Below are 19,604 nucleotides of genomic sequence, written 5' to 3'. Positions count from 1 at the left end.
AGACGCCGTATATAAAATAATTATTTTTAGCAGATTATAATCATTTTCTTCCAAACCTTGGATGCTGAAAACACCTCTAATCACTTCTGGAATTACAGAAGACTGTTTCATTGGAATGCTTTTTTTTCCCTCTTTCCTGCTCCATGAGGGGAGGGGTGTGGGAGGGGCAGAGGGTAGGACCAAACGTGTGTGCACTGATGTCGTGCTACATGGCACTGCGTGACTCATACTGGCATAGTGTGGCTGATTCGAGCCATTTGAGGCTCTAATGACCGGTCAGTCGTGGCTCACTAGAGGCTGCTCCGTGGCACATGCACAAACAAAAATATATTCTGTTAGTGAAATTGGAAAGTTGAATTTTTAAGCCTGTAAAAAAGGTTTTTATTTTACATGGTTCACCAACAAAAGCTAAAAGCTAATTTCCAGAAGGGCCCGACTTAAGGGCTCTCACTGCGGTATTGTATCACTTCCTGTTCCGGAGCACAGAGGTGTTTTGCTGTATCTGTTAGCTGTTTAATCTGCGCAGTTAGATTGATCTAGTTAACTAGATAACAATTTGTTTCACAGTGTAATCTTCACGTGCCTTAACTAAAGCACTCCCTCTGCTGAATCACCTCTAAATTATTTACACATTATTCACTTTGCGTGTTTTTAGGAATCCGCTAGCTTAGCGCAGCTACTAGCTCTTAGCCGGTTTAGCATGGCGGCTTCTCCTGTCTCCCCCGCACTTTTCTGCTCTGGGCGTGAAATGTTTAGTTATTCCTCGGCCTCCTTTAGCAGTAATGGTACTTGTAATAAGTGTAGCTTATTCGTAGCTTTGGAGGCCAGGCTGGGCGAATTGGAGACTCGGCTCTGCACCTTGGAAAATCCTACAGCTAGCCAGGCCCCTGTAGTCGGTGCGGACCAAGGTAGCTTAGCTGCCGTTAGTTCCTTCCCAGCAGATCCCGAGCAGCCGGGAAAGCAGGCCGACTGGGTGACTGTGAGGAGGAAGCGTAGTCCTAAACAGAAGCCCCGTGTACACCGCCAACCCGTTCACATCTCTAACCGTTTTTCCCCACTCGGCGACACACCCACTGAGGATCAAACTCTGGTTATCGGCGACTCTGTTTTGAGAAATGTGAAGTTAGCGACACCAGCAACCATAGTCAATTGTCTTGCGGGGGCCAGAGCAGGCAACATTGAAGGAAATTTGAAACTGCTGGCTAAGGCTAAGCATAAATTTGGTAAGATTGTAATTCACGTCGGCAGTAATGACACCCGGTTACGCCAATCGGAGGTCACTAAAATTAATATTGAATCGTGTGTAACTTTACAAAAACAATGTCGGACTCTGTAGTTTTCTCTGGGCTTCTCCCCAATCGGACCGGGAGTGACATGTTTAGCCGCATGTTCTTCTTGAATTGCTGGCTGTCTGAGTGGTGTCCAAAAAATGAGGTGGGCTTCATAGATAATTGGCAAAGCTTCTGTGGAAAACCTGGTCTTGTTAGGAGAGACGGCATCCATCCCACTTTGGATGGAGCAGCTCTCATTTCTAGAAATCTGGCCAATTTTAAATCCTCCAAACCGTGACTATCCAGTGTTGGGACCAGGAAGCAGAGTTGTAGTCTTACACACCTCTCTGCAGCTTCTCTCCCCCTGCCATCCCTCATTACCCCATCCCGGTAGAGACGGTGCCTGCTCCCAGACCACCAACAACCAGTAAAAATCTATTTAAGCATAAAAATTCAAAAAGAAAAAATAATATAGCACCTTCAACTGCACCACAGACTAAAACAGTTAAATGTGGTCTATTAAACATTAGATCTCTCTTCTAAGTCCCTGTTAGTAAATGATATAATAATGGATCAACATATTGATTTATTCTGCCTTACAGAAACCTGGTTACGGCAGGATGAATATGTTAGTTTAAATGAGTCAACACCCCCGAGTCACACTAACTGCCAGAATGCTCGTAGCACGGGCCAAGGCGGAGGATTAGCAGCAATCTTCCACTCCAGCTTATTAATTAATCAAAAACCCAGACAGAGCTTTAATTCATTTGAAAGCTTGTCTTTTAGTCTTGTCCATCCAAATTGGAAGTCCCAAAAACCAGTTTTATTTGTTGTTATCTATCGTCCTCCTGGTCGTTACTGTGAGTTTCTCTGTGAATTTTTGGACCTTTTGTCTGACTTAGTGCTTAGCTCAGATAAGATAATTATAGTGGGTGATTTTAACATCCACACAGATGCTGAGAATGCCTCAACACTGCATTTAATCTATTGTTAGACTCGATTGGCTTTGCTCAAAATGTAAATGAGTCCACCCACCACTTTAATCATACCTTAGATCTTGTTCTGACTTATGGTATGGAAATTGAAGACTTAACAGTATTCCCTGAAAACTCCCTTCTGTCTGATCATTTCTTAATAACATTTACATTTACTCTGATGGACTACCCAGTAGTAGGGAATAAGTTTCATTACAGTAGAAGTCTTTCAGAAAGTGCTGTAACTAGGTTTAAGGATATGATTCCTTCTTTATGTTCTCCAATGCCATATACCAACACAGGGCAGAGTAGCTACCTAAACTCTGTGAGTGAGATAGATTATCTCGTCAGTAGTTTTATATCCTCATTGAGGACAACTTTGGATGCTGTAGCTCCTCTGAAAAAGAGAGCCTTAAATCAGAAGTGCCTGACTCCGTGGTATAACTCACAAACACGCAGCTTAAAGCAGATAACCCGTAAGTTGGAAAGGAAATGGCGTCTCACTAATTTAGAAGATCTTCACTTAGCCTGGAAAAAGAGTCTGTTGCTCTATAAAAAAAAGCCCTCCGTAAAGCTAGGACATCTTACTACTCATCACTAATTGAAGAAAATAAGAACAACCCCAGGTTTCTTTTCAGCACTGTAGCCAGGCTGACAAAGAGTCAGAGCTCTATTGAGCCGAGTATTCCTGTAACTTTAACTAGTAATGACTTTATGACTTTCTTTGCTAATAAAATTTTAACTATTAGAGAAAAAATTACTCATAACCATGCCAAAGACATATCGTTCTCTTTGGCTGCATTCAGTGATGCCGGTATTTGGTTAGACTCTTTCTCTCCGATTGTTCTGTCTGAGTTATTTTCATTAGTTACTTCCTCCAAACCATCAACATGTCTATTAGACCCCATTCCTACCAGGCTGCTCAAGGAAGCCCTACCATTAATTAATGCTTCGATCTTAAATATGATCAATCTGTCTTTATTAGTTGGCTATGTACCACAGGCTTTTAAGGTGGCAGTAATTAAACCATTACTTAAAAAGCCATCACTTGACCCAGCTATCTTAGCTAATTATAGGCCAATCTCCAACCTTCCTTTTCTCTCAAAAATTCTTGAAAGGGTAGTTGTAAAACAGCTAACTGATCATCTGCAGAGGAATGGTCTATTTGAAGAGTTTCAGTCAGGGTTTAGAATTCATCATAGTACAGAAACAGCATTAGTGAAGGTTACAAATGATCTTCTTATGGCCTCAGACAGTGGACTCATCTCTGTGCTTGTTATGTTAGACCTCAGTGCTGCTTTTGATACTGTTGACCATAAAATTTTATTACAGAGATTAGAGCATGCCATAGGTATTAAAGGCACTGCGCTGCGGTGGTTTGAATCATATTTATCTAATAGATTACAATTTGTAAATGGGGAATCTTCTTCACAGACTAAGGTTAATTATGGAGTTCCACAAGGTTCTGTGCTAGGACCAATTTTATTCACTTTATACATGCTTCCCTTAGGCAGTATTATTAGACAGCATTGCTTAAATTTTCATTGTTACGCAGATGATACTCAGCTTTATCTATCCATGAAGCCAGAGGACACACACCAATTAGCTAAACTGCAGGATTGCCTTACAGACATAAAGACATGGATGACCTCTAATTTCCTACTTTTAAACTCAGATAAAACTGAAGTTATTGTACTTGGCCCCACAAATCTTAGAAACATGGTGTCTAACCAGATCCTTACTCTGGATGGCATTACCCTGACCTCTAGTAATACTGTAAGAAATCTTGGAGTCATTTTTGATCAGGATATGTCAATTCAATGCGCATATTAAACAAATATGTAGGACTGCTTTTTTGCATTTGCGCAATATCTCTAAATTTAGAAAGGTCTTGTCTCAGAGTGATGCTGAAAAACTAATTCATGCATTTATTTCCTCTAGGCTGGACTATTGTAATTCATTATTATCAGGTTGTCCTAAAAGTTCCCTGAAAAGCCTTCAGTTAATTCAAAATGCTGCAGCTAGAGCACTGACAGGGACTAGAAGGAGAGAGCATATCTCACCCATATTGGCCTCTCTTCATTGGCTTCCTGTTAATTCTAGAATAGAATTTAAAATTCTTCTTCTTACTTATAAGGTTTTGAATAATCAGGTCCCATCTTATCTTAGGGACCTCATAGTACCATATCACCCCAATAGAGCGCTTCGCTCTCAGACTGCAGGCTTACTTGTAGTTCCTAGGGTTTGTAAGAGCAGAATGGGAGGCAGAGCCTTCAGCTTTCAGGCTCCTCTCCTGTGGAACCAGCTCCCAATTCGGATCAGGGAGACAGACACCCTCTCTACTTTTAAGATTAGGCTTAAAACTTTCCTTTTTGCTAAAGCTTATAGTTAGGGCTGGATCAGGTGACCCTGAACCATCCCTTAGTTATGCTGCTATAGACTTAGACTGCTGGGGGTTCCCATGATGCACTGAGTGTTTCTTTCTCTTTTTGCTCTGTATGCACCACTCTGCATTTAATCATTAGTGATTGATCTCTGCTCCCCTCCACAGCATGTCTTTTTCCTGGTTCTCTCCCTCAGCCCCAACCAGTCCCAGCAGAAGACTGCCCCTCCCTGAGCCTGGTTCTGCTGGAGGTTTCTTCCTGTTAAAAGGGAGTTTTTCCTTCCCACTGTCGCCAAGTGCTTGCTCACAGGGGGTCGTTTTGACAGTTGGGGTTTTTCTGTAATTATTGTATGGCTTTGCCTTGCAATATGAAGTGCCTTGGGGCAACTGTTTGTTGTGATTTGGCGCTATATAAATTAAATTGATTTGATTTGATTTGATTTACGTGTCTCTCCACCTCTCCAGCTCAAAGTGCCAGTTGGGAGCTTGACTGTGATCTCAAAATGAACCCGGATCCCAGTGTTCAAACCGCTATGTCACCACACTCAACCAATGTGGTGATTCAACAAAGAAGTGACACATGAGACATTTGATGTTTTTCCTTTGTCACTTAATTTTTTAAGAATGACTTTCTGATGACTCCTGAGGGCTTTATGGTCAGAGCACATTCTGTCGGCCTTCACCTTCAGCACAGAATTCTGTGGAAAAAACATTAAAAAAATAAAATAAACTTAATAATAATAACCTGAATAGTTTGTGTGACATCACTTGAACTCCCAAAAGTTCTCAGTCCTCAAGAAAAAATGTGTGGACCTTGATCTGTGATTGGTTCAAAGTTAAAGCTGAAGCACCTTTACTGGGGTCGTAGTGAAAGTCTGGATCTCCAGAGAAGCTGAGACAGGCTGCCCACTTCCTGAAATATTGCAGGTCCTCCTCCTTCAGAGACGTATTTTTAGCTGCACAGAAACAAACAAACAAAAAGCTTCAAGAATTTGCTGAATGCAGTCAGACTCCCTTTATTTCCTTTCTCAGTCATTTGATTGTACCGTAGAGGTTAAACACGTGGATCTGAAGCTTCTTGTCTCCAAGGGTCGTTGGAAAACCAAACATCTTCTGGATCTTGTGGAACTGGAGGTAGGTGATATTGCTGTTGCTGACCAAACAGTCACTGCAGGACGGCAGCAGCTGGAAAACCATTTTCTGTTTTTCTGCTGCAAAGACAAAATGAAAGTTTAAAATGTGACTCTGTAACAGCAGGAAAACTGTGAAACAGCAACAGTCTGTGTGTCACCTGAGACAAACACACCACGGGTTTCGTTCAGTTAAAACTACAAAGCATCAGTTTAATATCTGAAGAACCACAACACCAAAATGCAAAATGAAACAGGAGACTTTAAGGGCCCCTTCACATATAACACAAAAGATGCAGAAACTGGAAAAAAAATAAAAAATAAAAATCCACGAACCAAAATGAAATGAGGAACCATGAAATATTCCACCTGCTGTTAGGAGTGATGCACATTCGGACAAGTGTGCACGATACCACGGCAACAGTTTTGTGCACGCTCATGTTCATTTGCAAGAACACAGTGCGAGCACGTGGAACGTCGCACACATAGCAGCGGAGCAAATAATTAATAAAACACCATAATTTATAATACTTAGTTCCTGTTATAAAGAGCAGATTTATCCTCCGCCTAGACGTACACCAGGAAGTAATGAAATGACGTGGATTATTGTTCTCCCTTTTATGTTTTACATGAATTCCCTGATACGCTCGTCTCATGAAGAGTCAGCTCCCGTGACATTAGCAGCCGGGTTCTCGCATCATGAACACATAAGCTGGATTGCGTGTCCAGCGTGCAGTGATCCTCTGTAAATGTGATATATGTTTTAATGATTACAATGTGGGGAAATCCCGCAGTGACATGAGCCTCGAGGGGGTGACCAATGAGGTGATCTCCTGCATGGCACAATATTCATCAGCTGTCAGCTGAAGCAATATGTGCTGTAATTAATTTCCACAGTGCAGTTATGTGAGGTCATATCCTACAAGGTGTTCCCTAACTATGACTTGTGAGTACAGATATCTGAACAGCTGCATGTTGCAGGGGGACATGCCCACCTCTGTCAGCAGACCTCCGCAACTCAGAAAAAAAGGCTCACCCTCTGTACCTTCATTCTGTGATATTTATTTTATGGATGTATTATTATTTGTTTGTCCTGCATCTGTTTGATGTCTGTGTTTGCGTGCGCAGTGCACGCTCAGGTCCAGCTGACAGTCGGCGGTCAGCTGACAGGCGCTGTATGTCCACAGAAAAGTGTATGAGCAAAGCGATCACAAATGAATGAGTTCACGCCTTTACACTTATTTGTATTATTTAATCTCCACTCTATTTTTCATGTAAACTACAATTGACATGGTGGAACTGACATCACTCTGCTCTGCTGGCTCAGTAATTCCACACCGTGCTGTGCGAGCTGAGATGATGGCCGGTCCTCATGTGATCCTGTTGGTACGTAATTATTAGCATGTCACGAGGGCATTAGAACCCACCCACACATGTGCATTGCGTGTTTACCAGCTGAGCTGCAGTACACAAAAGTGAGCTGTTTCAGCAGCACACTGTGTTGGACAGCGACCGGACTCCTAGGCTCTCAGCCACAGCTGACAATGTTGGATTCATGGTGTGTGTGTGGGGATGGACGGATGGATGGACGGACGATGATGCACTCCACAAGCTGTGTGTGTGTGGAGGGGGTAGCGGAAGAGTTTAGCACAGTCATGCCCATATGTGTTGCTGGGTGACGCCACACTCAAGAAGCACTTGGACACTTTTCACAGGCAGCTCGAATGTGATCGCCTGCTCTCTACTCTTGTTCCGGGAGTGTGAATAGCCTTTTCTAAGTGTCCAGCAAGCAGTGTTAGATGTTCGGGTGAAACACCTGGAATTTGGCCAACACCTGCAGAGAGAGAAGTTGAATGGGCACTCACACGGCACTCGCTGTCTTTCGGCTTCTGGTGTGCGAGAATGGTTGTTGTGACAGCTGTACGAGGCATTTGAGGTGGCACAGATTTTTCCTTCGTGCGCCATTCTGCCTCAGTCGTGTTATGTGTTAAATGACACTAATCCTGGACACAATCCAGAAGCAGGTGTGAACCCACGAGGTGTTGTGAGCTGGGTAAAAAGAATACTGTGGCTGAAACTGAAAGAGAGTGAGGAGAAATTAATATTCTCGCTGTTGTGTCCTTCTCTATTCTTCCATCAGATTTCTCCAGTTTAAGAACCCCAGTCAGCAGGAGATGATGGTCTCTCTTCTCTTGTGCAACATCTGATTTTCTCTGATAATAGTACAGGAACTACGCTTAGACATGTGTGCACATCATTTTGGAGAGGATCACGCAACTGTTCTAGACTAATATGACCACAATGAACAACTTGGGATATGTGGCAAAAAGCCCAAAATTGACCACACACTTTGTCGTCCTGAGTGTTACTTCGAATACAGCTCTATTTTCTAAATTGCAGCATCTGTAGTTTTTCCAATGTATTTAACATGTTTAGAATAAGCAATACCTGTTTGGGAGGGTCATAGAAAAGTGTAACTTTTCTGTTTTGATATTTTAAGAGAAAAGGCCTAAAATAAGAGAAAATGACAAACTACAATAAGACTAAAATAAAAAAAAAGAACATTTGCCAAATATATTGAAATTTTGTTTTCAGTCATACTGTTATCAATTGAATATTGCTGACAGTATGACTGAAACAAAACTTGTTTCTTTAGCAGACAACAGTTATCTAGAGATCTTAAATGTTTTAAGGATTATCAGGGAAATGTAGACATATATGCACAATATGTAAGCCCAGAAAGTTTTAGTTACTAAATATGTAGCAATTCTGGACTGTAGTAGGCCATTTGAGCAAAATTTCTTGTGGGTTTCTCTTAAAACATCCATATTAGAACTTACCCATGCCATCACAAGGGACACACAGTCAGACAGGCATGAAGTATATACTGGCGTCGGTTTTGTGTACGCTTGTGTGCATGCACAAACACAGTGCGAGTACCTGGAATGTGTTGCACCACATCGCGCCGCTGCTGTGGAGAAAAAAATTAATTCCACACACCATAAAAAAACACTGCAACTTACTGAATCCCTCTTATTGAGCGGACAATAAAATTATGGACCTCCTGTTTCTCTGTAGCTGACCCATGGTCAGTGATGGGCACAGCTAACCAAAAAGTTAGCTTCGATAACTGGTAATCAGCCAACTGAAAAGTTGTCTTCTTTTAAAGCTAAACTGTCTAAAAACTTATAAAATAATGGACTCAATTTTAAGATTTGAACATTAACACACAGATGCCAAGAGGGGATTATAGGTAAACTAAGCCTCCGCTCATACTGACTGGTTTATTCATTCATTCTATGTTAAAAAAAAAAAAAAAAACACAAGTGAATCAATGTAACGTGTTGATGTTTATAAATAAATGTGCTTTTATAAAATGTCTTTTTTCATTTGTATAAAGAAAGAAAGAAAATTTCAAGATCCCGCTAAACAGCGCCTAAGCGCACCTGTGATGACATCGCAACTCTATCCGATTAGGGAGACAAGGTTTCTTTCAATAAGAACTGTCAAAAAAACTTTCTCGTGTGTGGTTGGAGTTGTGTGGCGATAGGAATCACCTTTTGAATGCTTGAATAACGATGTCAGTTGCTCAAAGAAATCAAATAATCGTGAAAACATGTTCGGTGCAGAGTCATAACGCATCAATCAGTCGCTCCGTGAGGCTTCATAACATCAAGCCTGGTTCACATGGCAAGATAATTAGTCCAATATCAGACCCGATCTTCTCCTTCCGACAATCTTAAGGACGCCCCGACAATCCTGATGACGCTAAATATAATCTTATCAGATATTCCTGCTGTGTGTGGTGTGTTAAGAAGAACGTGAGGAGCTAAATGTGACATGCAGCCAATCAGAAAGCGAGGTGTCGGACCTAGGAATGTTCGTGTGTGAAATCTGTTTGTGTGTGTTCTTTTTACTGTGTGGCTGACACCACACACTGTACAACTAAACCTGTCAGATCTATGTTTTCTTTTTCTTTTTTTTTTATCTCCACGTGTGTGGTCTCAGGTTTTGGAAACCTACAGATAATTTTAAAATCCTGCCTTCAAAAACACTGTGATATAACCAATTGCCAGTAGATGGCAGTGTTCTATGCATTTTGATGCTGGTTATATCACACGGCCTAAATCACAATTTAACAGACTTTTCTGCTTTTGGAGAAGCAACCTGGGCTTTTTCCAGCATTTCTACATAAAACCTACACAATAACAATGTATACAAACCCAGAGAAAATATTCACGAGTGTTTTAGGCACAATATACAAAGAGTTTAATGCTGTTGTCTGTGTGGACCCTGATCAGAGTTTCTCAAATGCATTTCTCCTGTCGTGAACTTTTACCCAGAATGCACTGCGCACATACCATGTCCTCACTAAAACCTTTAAAATTAGTCCAGTACTTTAAAACTAAAACATATATCTAATATTTTCACTTTATAAAACTTCAGATGTGACATTAATTTAAATAACTTGTCCGAAAGTACTTTGCTTAAAACTTTAACCATAAATTAAAACTGTATTCCTCTGGATGACTTAGGCAATAGTGCCAGCATCACTGTGAGGTCAAAATAAATGTGATTTTTTCTTTTCTGTGACCAGTTCTTTGCTTGTGGAGAACAGAGTGTTTTTTTCTAGAACTAGTTCTTCTCTGTTTGTAGTGGATAGAACTGTACATCTACTACAAAAGGCTATCTCTGCAAACATGTTAGTGGACTAAAAATTATTGGACCAAAACTTATCGGAAAATAATTGGTCTGATGACGGTTTTCAAAGTTATCTAAAAAGCTAACTTGATAATGAAAACATTATCTTCGATGGTTAGCAGATTAGCGGAACAGATTTTTGATTTGATTTATTTTGCCCAAAATAAAACTCATACAAAATAATGTATATACATAAAACAACAAAAGAGAGGGAGAGAAAAAATATTCAATATAAGTAATGTGCAAGGGAGTGGTGGAAGCCAAAAGGCTTATAGAGAATCCACTCCCAAACAAAGCAAACATAACAGAATACAACAGAATTACACCATTTTTTCCAGATTAAAACAAATCATTGTAAATACTCCGGCAGGATCTTCGCCTTTAGTGCACTTTTATATGTATATAAGGTGATAGATGGATTCACAAGATGTACATTATCATTCCAAGATTTAACACCATGATATCTGATGTGATGCTGATAACGAGTCACTCTATGCAAAGGTAAATGCAAATGTGCAGCCTGCCTGGTCGGATAATTATAAATTTGATGGTTATGCACAAAATATTTAATGAAGGAAGGCCACTTAATATCATAGAGAGCTCTGAAAACAAACGTACAAGTCAAGAAAATATTGATATGGGAAATGTTTAAGAGCTGCAATTAAAAAAAAAAAAAGAGGTACACTTGGAGCACAAGGTTTCGAACGAGTAGCTATTCAAGCAAAAATTTTCTGTAGAAGAAATATTTTGTTTACATAAGTTGCAAAGGTACTTCCCCATACAATATTACAATAACTTAAATGTTGTGTGGGCCGCTGAAGAGGAGGTACTGCTGGCCCACCACCACCAGATGGCACCCTGCTTGAAGTGCGGGCTTCAAGCACGAGGGCGTCATAGCAACCGGGAGTGACAGCTGTCACCCGTCATCAGCACCAGCTGTCACTCATTCACATCATACCACCACCACCATAAAGGCCGGACTGCAACTCCACCTCCCCGCCGAGAAATCAGCTACCTTGGAGGTAACTTCTCTGCTGTATTCAACTCTGACAAATAGTCTGAACTCTTTTTGCAGCCGTTTTCCTGTGGTGTTGCCTTATTTGGGGAATTGGCGTTTGGTGTGATCAGCGACGGCTTCGCTTCACACTCCAACCAGATAAGTGGTTAGACAGGAGCTGCACGAGTGTGTGATTGGAGGTGGAGGTGCTCCCTCCCTAAAGAACACAGACGGTGGAATTACTGAGTGTGCGAACTCACACTCATCTAAACTGTTTCTGTTCTCTGCCAGCAGTACCCGGTCTGACAGCTCGAGACGGTGGCCACCTGGGGCTCCAGGACTTGGTGGCTCCGGTGTTCTTCAGATCCGTTGGCGGTGAAGGCTGTGTGGGATCCGGCTCGGTTCTAGACGGACGTCTCCTATCCTCAAGCCTGCCCACACGTCACTCAACATTTAATTGTCTGTGGTACCAAAACTGTGTTTGTCTGTATTCCGTTGTGCACTTCATAACATTAAATTGTTACTGTTTGGCTTATCCATTGTCCGTTCATTTAGCGCCCCCTGTTGTGGGTCCGTGTTCCTACACTTTCACAACAAATATGGAAAAACTAAACTATAATGTTAAAAGACATTTGTGATGTATTAAATATCTTATTTGGCTTATGATTCCTATTGACTTGGTTATTTTTTAATTGTTTATTTATTTTTATTTTTTTACAAACATGATCAATATGTTCTCTCCAAGACAGTTTCTCATCTATCCACACACCCAAAAAACATATAGATGAGACCCCTGATATTATTTCATTATCAATGAAAATTTTCATTACACCATGATTACATTTTTTATTGCCAGCAAATGACAAAATCTGACATTTTTATATTTAACGATAATCTACTGGCTTTGAACCAGGTTGAATAATTAAAAAGATCATCATTTAAAGTACTAACCAATCTATCAATAGCTTTGCTGGAAATAAAAAGAGTAGTATCATCAGCAAACAAAGGCAATGTAGTAGAAACTGATGCAAAATCATTAATATATTATGAACAATAATGGTCCCAGAATTGAACCTTGAGGTACTCCACACTATATACAATTGATATCCGAGTCCAGGTTTGGAGAAACATGTTTTCTTTCAGATAAATAATTACTAAGCCATGTGTGTACAGCTGCCTTAAATCCATATTTGTTTAACTTTGAAAGCAAAATTTCATGATTTACTGTATCAAATGCTATTGAAAGATCTAAAAACACACCAATACCAAACTCTGTTTTCCAAAGCTAAATGAGTTCTATCCAATAATTCGATCAAAGCCATATAAGTTGAATGATTTTTCCGAAAACCATATTGATAATTATATAAAATTGAGTTCTTAAGCAAATGATGATTTAATCTTTTATAAACAAGTTTCTCCAAGATCTTTGAAAAACATGGCAAGATAGATAGGACGATAATTTGAAAAAGATGCTGAATCACCTTTTTTAAACAGGTATGATTTTAGCAATCTTTAAATCAGAAGGTACTATGCCTGTTTTCAAAGACAAAGAAAAAAAATATGTTTAAAGCTCTGGGGTCAACACCGTCGTATACAATGGCTAAGACCAAGCTTTACTAAATTATAAATAACCTTTGAATGATAGATAGAAACTTACTTTTTTTTGCTGAAAAGTTAACTCCGCAGACTTTCGAGCCAGCCATCGGCCATCTTTGTACTCCTCATAGAAGCTGTGTGATGACGTGCGAAATGTGAGTGTCCAATTGGAATTGGTTCACCGGTTTTACAAAATCCAATTGTAGGGCAGAGTTACCTCAAGTGAAAAGCCAAAGATCGTTTTCAGGAGTGATGTTACTAGTTGGCCCGTTTGAATAGCCCACTGGGTGCTCCAATGACTACGAGGTCTGTTAGAAAACTATCGGACCTTTTAATTTTTTTCAAAAACCTGATGGATTTGAATCACGTGTGCTTGCCTGAGCAAACATTGAACCTTCGTGCCCATACGTGAACTTTTTCATGCCTGTCGATTGCATCATTTTCTGGTAAGCAGCCTTTGTGTGAGGTGTGTCATGCGCTCGACGTTTTTTCATTCCAAGGAAAAAGATGGAACGACTGGAGCAGCGGCGCATCAGATTTTGCCAGAAGCTGGGCGACAGCAAGGTGGAAACCATTCGGATGATTCATATGGCTTTCGGTGACTTTTCAGTTGCGTGACTATGTGAGAAATTGTGGAAGAGGTGGGCATGCCACAGCAAGTCCTGTGAGACTTCAACACAAAGGCGCTTTTGCGCCGCCGTCGGCAGCTTTGTGTCGAAGCCATCGGCATGATTTTCACCACCAAATCTTCTGTCACAGTGGAATGTTCCAAAAAGTGCTGATGTCCACCCCTCCCGCAATTTTCGGATAGTCACACGACGGTCCCGCATCACCACAGCCTTCACTTTGGAAATGATCTGGTCATTTCGGTGTGTTGATGGCCGACCAGAGCGTAGCTTGCTATCCACCGTTGTGCGGACGTCTTTAAACCGCTTGTACCGCTCCTTGATCTGTGTAATGCCCATAGGATCTTCACCGAAAGCCGTCTGAATCTTCCGAATGGTTTCCACCTGGCTGTTGCCCAGTTTCTGGCAAAATTTGATGTGGCGCTGCTCCAGTTGTTCCATCTTTTTCCTTGGAATGAAAAAACGCCGAGCACACGACACACACCTCACACAAAGGCTGCAATCGACAGGCGTGAAAAAGTTCATGCGCACGAAGGTTCAAGGTTTGCTCATGCAAGCACACATGATTCAAATCCATCTGGTTTTTGAAAAAAATAAAAAGGTCCGATACTTTTCTAACAGACCTCGTACATACTCAGTGTGCCCTGCGCCATTACGCACAGCGATCAGTGAAAGCAGGAGCACACGGAGAGCCTCCGATGACAGTCTCACATGCTCAAACAAAGTGTGTAACTATCAGGATTGCTCCACTAGTTTGCATGTGAATGTTACTGGATAACTGTTGCTTTCTCTGCGTAAAACGCTGTTTTCCATATCAAGCAACAACAAAATGCATAGACCATTTTTTATATATTGTTCAAAATGTGCATTTGCGTTTATTGCTTAAACCTTTTTGTTGTACAGCCTTTCACACAAGACCTCAAATTACCTTTATAAAGTGTCAAAGTTGTTTATTATAGTTTGCTGTGTGTTTTGAATAAATGTGTGGAAAATTATTTTTTGCTTTTTTCCTTGCCTATTTTGATTGTAAACATTTATTACACTTATAAAACACAACAAAAAACATATTCTGAAAGCACAGGTTGTCAAGAAAAAAACAACACAAAACTTGATTATAGGATGCAGGGAGAGCCGTTAACAGCAATAATAAGATATTTATGCCAGGCGAGTGAACTGTCCAAAAAATGCCCTTGGACCCCAGAGGGTCAAGAAATGGTCCAGAAATTTCACATATGACAGATTTAACAGATGTAATTATTCCATCATGGCCAGCTGCAGATGGACGCAGACCAGCAATGATTTCACAAACCTCATTGGAATTTATGGGTTCAAATTCAACTGTAGAAGGAAATGAACCTTTAATGTAATCAACAGGATTTATATTTGTGGAGTCAATTTTCTTTGCAAGAGAAGCACCAACATTTGAAAAGAACCTTTTAACCTTACAAGCGATATCAAAAGGATCAGAGAAACTTCTAGATCCATCTGAAAAAGTTGACGGATATTTTGATAAACATGTCATTACAGTTGGGAGGAGGTGAACCCCTAAATGCAGGACAGCCAAGACAATGAGTGGCATTAAAGCACAGTTTTATTAGTGATAAAGAAACCAGTCAAAGACAAAATGGGGCAACAAAACGCGGAGTTGGGAGTTTTCTTCCAAATCCTGGTGAGGGCCACAAAGGAATGCTATTGCACTGCCAGTGGAAGCTCCAGAGCAATGCTCACCAGAACTGGGGACTCTTTCCCTCTTCAGAAAATGTGACATCAATAGAAGACTCCTTCCTGTAAAGGGGAGTGCACTGAAAAGTCTTTACATAAAAGAATGAGTACCAAACAGAATAAGCAGAGCCAAGGAATGCCTTTGCTGCTTAGAGTGAATTTCCAAAATGAACCACCAAAGTCAACCAAGAGTATTTCTGGTATACAAAATAATGTTCAAACAGACAGTCTTCTCATTCAAAACCAGATTCCAAGAAAAAGTCTCTTGCTCCAAAGTGCAAACCAATTTTAACTCGCGCTCCAAACATGATCCAAGGAGAAGGAGGACAGGAAGCACTCAGGCTGCAAGTGCAAACCTTTCATGTATACACAGACAAGCAAACAGAGACAATGGACCTGCACTGAAGCAAAGTCAGAGTCACTTTAAGTAGCATGTCTCAGCTATAGGTGCAGACCAACCAAGGTGTAAATGATAATGCCACATTATGTGTAGGGACAAAAATGAGCACTAGATGAAGGTAAAGCAAAGACAGACTAAGAACTTTGAAGACAAAGGGTCACTAGAGGGAAGCAGAGAGTGCTAAACACTGAAACATAATAAAGGGCCAATGCAAAGAATACAAGACAAAAAAAAAAAGGGTGAAATTAACAAGGAGTGATAGACCTGGAAATGGCAAAAACTACTGAGACAGACAAAAGCTGGGATATGAAAAGAATGTTAGGCCAGAAAATAGGTGATACAAGATAAGAGGTGGAAGAAGACAGATCAGATCTGGTAACAGATTAACAGAGAGGAGACTCGAACCCCAACACAGACCGAACCACAACAGTACCCCCCCAAATGGCTGACCCCCTGACAGTCCAAAAACAGCGCACCCCACAAGGAAGACAGATCAACACAGAAAAAACTGGGGACATGAGACAAACATGGGGAGACCATCACCGGAACCCAAAATACACCCCAGACCCATCAAAAGCAACACCGGGCGGGACGCAGGGGATGGACCCACGGAGACAAGCCCACCCAGCCGGTGAGAACCGCCCAAAAGGCCGGGGAATGACAACCCAGCAATCCATTGAGGGATTAAAGGCCCACCAAACAACCATGACTGGGGCCGAAAAGCAGGAAACAGTGGGCTGGCCTGTTGCCCAGGCAGAATAGGCCCACCTAACAGGGGTGACCTAGACCATCTGGAACATGCCTGGGCTGGAAAGGCCCACTGAACGGGGCTGTACTGTGTGAAAACCAGTCGATGAACCAAATGAGTCACGCCCCAGCTGGAAAGACTGGGGCGTACTGGTTTGAAAACCAGGAATGGTAAAGAGACCATTGGACAGCGACATAGGACCGGTCTGGAAACCAGGAGACAAGGACCCAGAACAAGGAGCTAAGGACTGGAAACCAGGAGATAAAAACATAGAACTAGTCTGGCAACCAGGAGCTAGGGACATAGGACTGATCTGGGAAGCAGGAGGAAATAAACCTGGACTGGCCTGGGAATTTGGGGATGTAAAACTGGAACTGCTCTGGGAACCAGGGAATGTAAAACCCTTTCCATCTCTGGATCTGGAGGACCTACAAGACAGGTTTGGACTGGTCTGGAATTCTTGAGTTACATTTACCTCGTCATGACAACTGGGAGATAAGCCTGCATTGTCATCAAGATCCTGAGATAAATTTACATTAAGACAACCCAAAAGACAAGTCAACATCATTCCGCTGGTAACTAAACAACTGGGGATACTGTTTATCCGGATCGGTGTCAGGAAGCCCAACTGACTGGAGTCTCCAGTGGAGGCAGGAGGGTGAGCATTTGACTCACCAGAGTTCTCCACTGGTGCCGAGACAGGGACATCCAGCCCCTTACCACAGTCCTTGGGAGTGGGGGTGTCCAACCCCATTTCACCAACACAGTCTGGTGCAGAGGCTGCCATCTCCTGGGTTGCATCCCTGGGAACCAAAATCTTAGACTCAGGATCCAGACGGACAGCCTCCTCAGACTTGCAAAAAGAGGCACAGAAATTTTTGAGTTCCACCCCACTTTTACCAGCATCATCCTTGTGAGTGGGGATGTCCAGCCCCACTTCAGTGATGTTGCAAGGTGCCATCATCTCCTGAATCCCGTCGTCAAGAGCAGAGACACTCAACTCCCCTATAATGTCACCTGGTCTCAGACGGACGGCCCCAGCTTCCTCAGACCTGTAAGAAGTGGCACACAACCATTATCAAGCCCTACCCCCACCCTGCAGTGAGATGATAACTCAACTGTAAGGTCTGACAGCTGCTCCTGGAAGGTGTCTGTGGCAGGAAGTACAGTTTCTTTGGAAGTGACCTCTGAAGTTGAGGCAGGTAGCTCCTCTGTGGTGTCACCAGGAACTGGAAGAAAGTCCCCCTCAGTGATGTCAACAGGGCCCAAATTTCCCGTGCAGCAGGGATCATCATGTGACCTGAAATTTCTCAAAGTTGGTTAGTCTGTCCCCCCCCCGCCATCTGGAGAAGGATCAGATGAGATATCAGGCAGCTCCTCCTCGCTAGTCATGGCAACTGCTCCTCTTCTCCCTGGTTCCACCCAAGCCACAGTTGGAGGCTGGCAAGAGCGAAACCCAGGATGGATCAGCTGGGTGTATGCGCTGTGGTGAGTCAGAGTCCACTGGTGGATGAGGAGGAGTGCAGTTAACCGGTTGTAGAGATAGCTGGTGGTTTATTGACAAGGGGTTTTAGGAGACTGCAAATTTTGCTGATCAAGGAGATGAAAGCATATACAGTGGAAGGAGCTGGAGTTGTGGAAGAGCTCTGGAGCTGGGATAATTGCTTCTGTAAAGCAGACAGGTGGACACACACAGCTGCCAGATCTACTGACAAAAAGTTCCAGGCTAAAGTTATGAAGGGCTGTAATTGGATGAGAACCATAGGAGTAGGGGTGTCCTCAGGAGAGGAGGCAGCTCATTCCCCCATCACCACTTCCGGGACAGGTCCTGGATGTACCCCTGAGATTTCAGTGGGGCTGGAATGAATGTTCACTACCATTTCATCTGAACCACTAAGTTCTCTATCGACAGTCTTGGCATGATTCCTCTTCCCTTTCAGTGGGGCCCTGCCTGTGTCGCCATTGGCAGCTGGTGCCATCTACTGGGAGTGAGCTTGGTCATGGCAAGAGGAGTCGAGGAGACAATCGGTGTGGTGGGAGGCTGCTCGGACATGGCTGACGCCCGGCAATGTAGTCCATCGAAATACACCAGGGAGTCTTGTGCCCAGGTTTATTATTGTGTAACACCTTCTCTACAGAAGAAAGCTCTGGCAGGAGGTCCACAGCCCATGGGTGGGCTTTGACCATATTCTGAGCCTTGACCAGACATTCCTTCTTTGTTTTCTCCTTCTGGTATCCATGGAAGGAATTAAAACAAAGTAAATTGTTCACAAAAAGTCCTGAAAACAGTAGGACTGGGAATGCTGCCTGCGAGGTTCTGCTGTGGCAGGTCCATTCTGTTATGGTCAGGAGGAGGTGAACCAAGGGAGGAGGGGAACCCCTAAATGCAGGACAGCCAAGACACAGAGTGATGTTAAAGCACAGTTTGATTAGTGATAAAGAAACCAGTCAAAGACAAAATGGGGCAACAAAACTCAAGAGTTGGGAGTTCTCTTCCAAATCCTGGTGAGGGCCACGAAGGAATGCTACTGCACTGCCAGTGGAAGCTCCAGAGGAATGCTCAACAGAACTGGGGACTCTTTCCCTCTTCAGAAAATGTGACATCAATAGAAGACTCCTTCCTGTAAAGGAGAGTGCATTGAAAAGTCTCTACATAAAAGAGTGAGTACCAAACAGAATAAACAGAGTACTGTAAGAGTTATAAAGTGGCAGTTCATACAAGCCAGTGTCTTTACACTGCTCAGTCATACATGATTATGTCAGGATGATTACAGAAAACTCAGAATTCAAAGAGGATATAAAATGTGTCAATTTGTCATTATTTTTAGGAAGACTACGAATATTTAAATGTAAGACTGAAAATGTTTAATAAGTATTAGGATAAGATTGTAGAAGATGTTTGAATTTGAGTTTGTCATATAATAATCACATGAATTAGAGTTGTTTGCATTAGAAAAAAAATTCATATCAGGATCAGCTTGTAATCTATGAGTAACATCATCTCGATCAAGTTCAAATGGACTGAATAACAAAATCTCATTAACAGCGAAACCATC

The 19,604-nt window shown here is 42.1% G+C and overlaps 1 long non-coding RNA gene across 1 annotated transcript in view; it reads left to right on the top strand.

Annotated features, from left to right (window-relative positions):
* The window catches only part of LOC117501845, an 89,895-nt gene that overhangs the window by 40,834 nt on the left and 29,457 nt on the right, over positions 1–19,604 (top strand). Inside the window, exon 3 of the long non-coding RNA XR_004558101.1 lies at positions 9,002–9,011. This is a non-coding gene — a long non-coding RNA (uncharacterized LOC117501845). The remainder of the gene's footprint in view (positions 1–9,001; positions 9,012–19,604) is intronic.

This window comes from Thalassophryne amazonica, chromosome 20, assembly GCF_902500255.1.
Source record: "Thalassophryne amazonica chromosome 20, fThaAma1.1, whole genome shotgun sequence".
In the NCBI taxonomy this organism is placed as follows: Eukaryota; Metazoa; Chordata; class Actinopteri; order Batrachoidiformes; family Batrachoididae; genus Thalassophryne; species Thalassophryne amazonica.
Note: the sequence above shows the minus strand (reverse complement) of the source record. Positions and strands in the feature narration are given on the sequence as shown.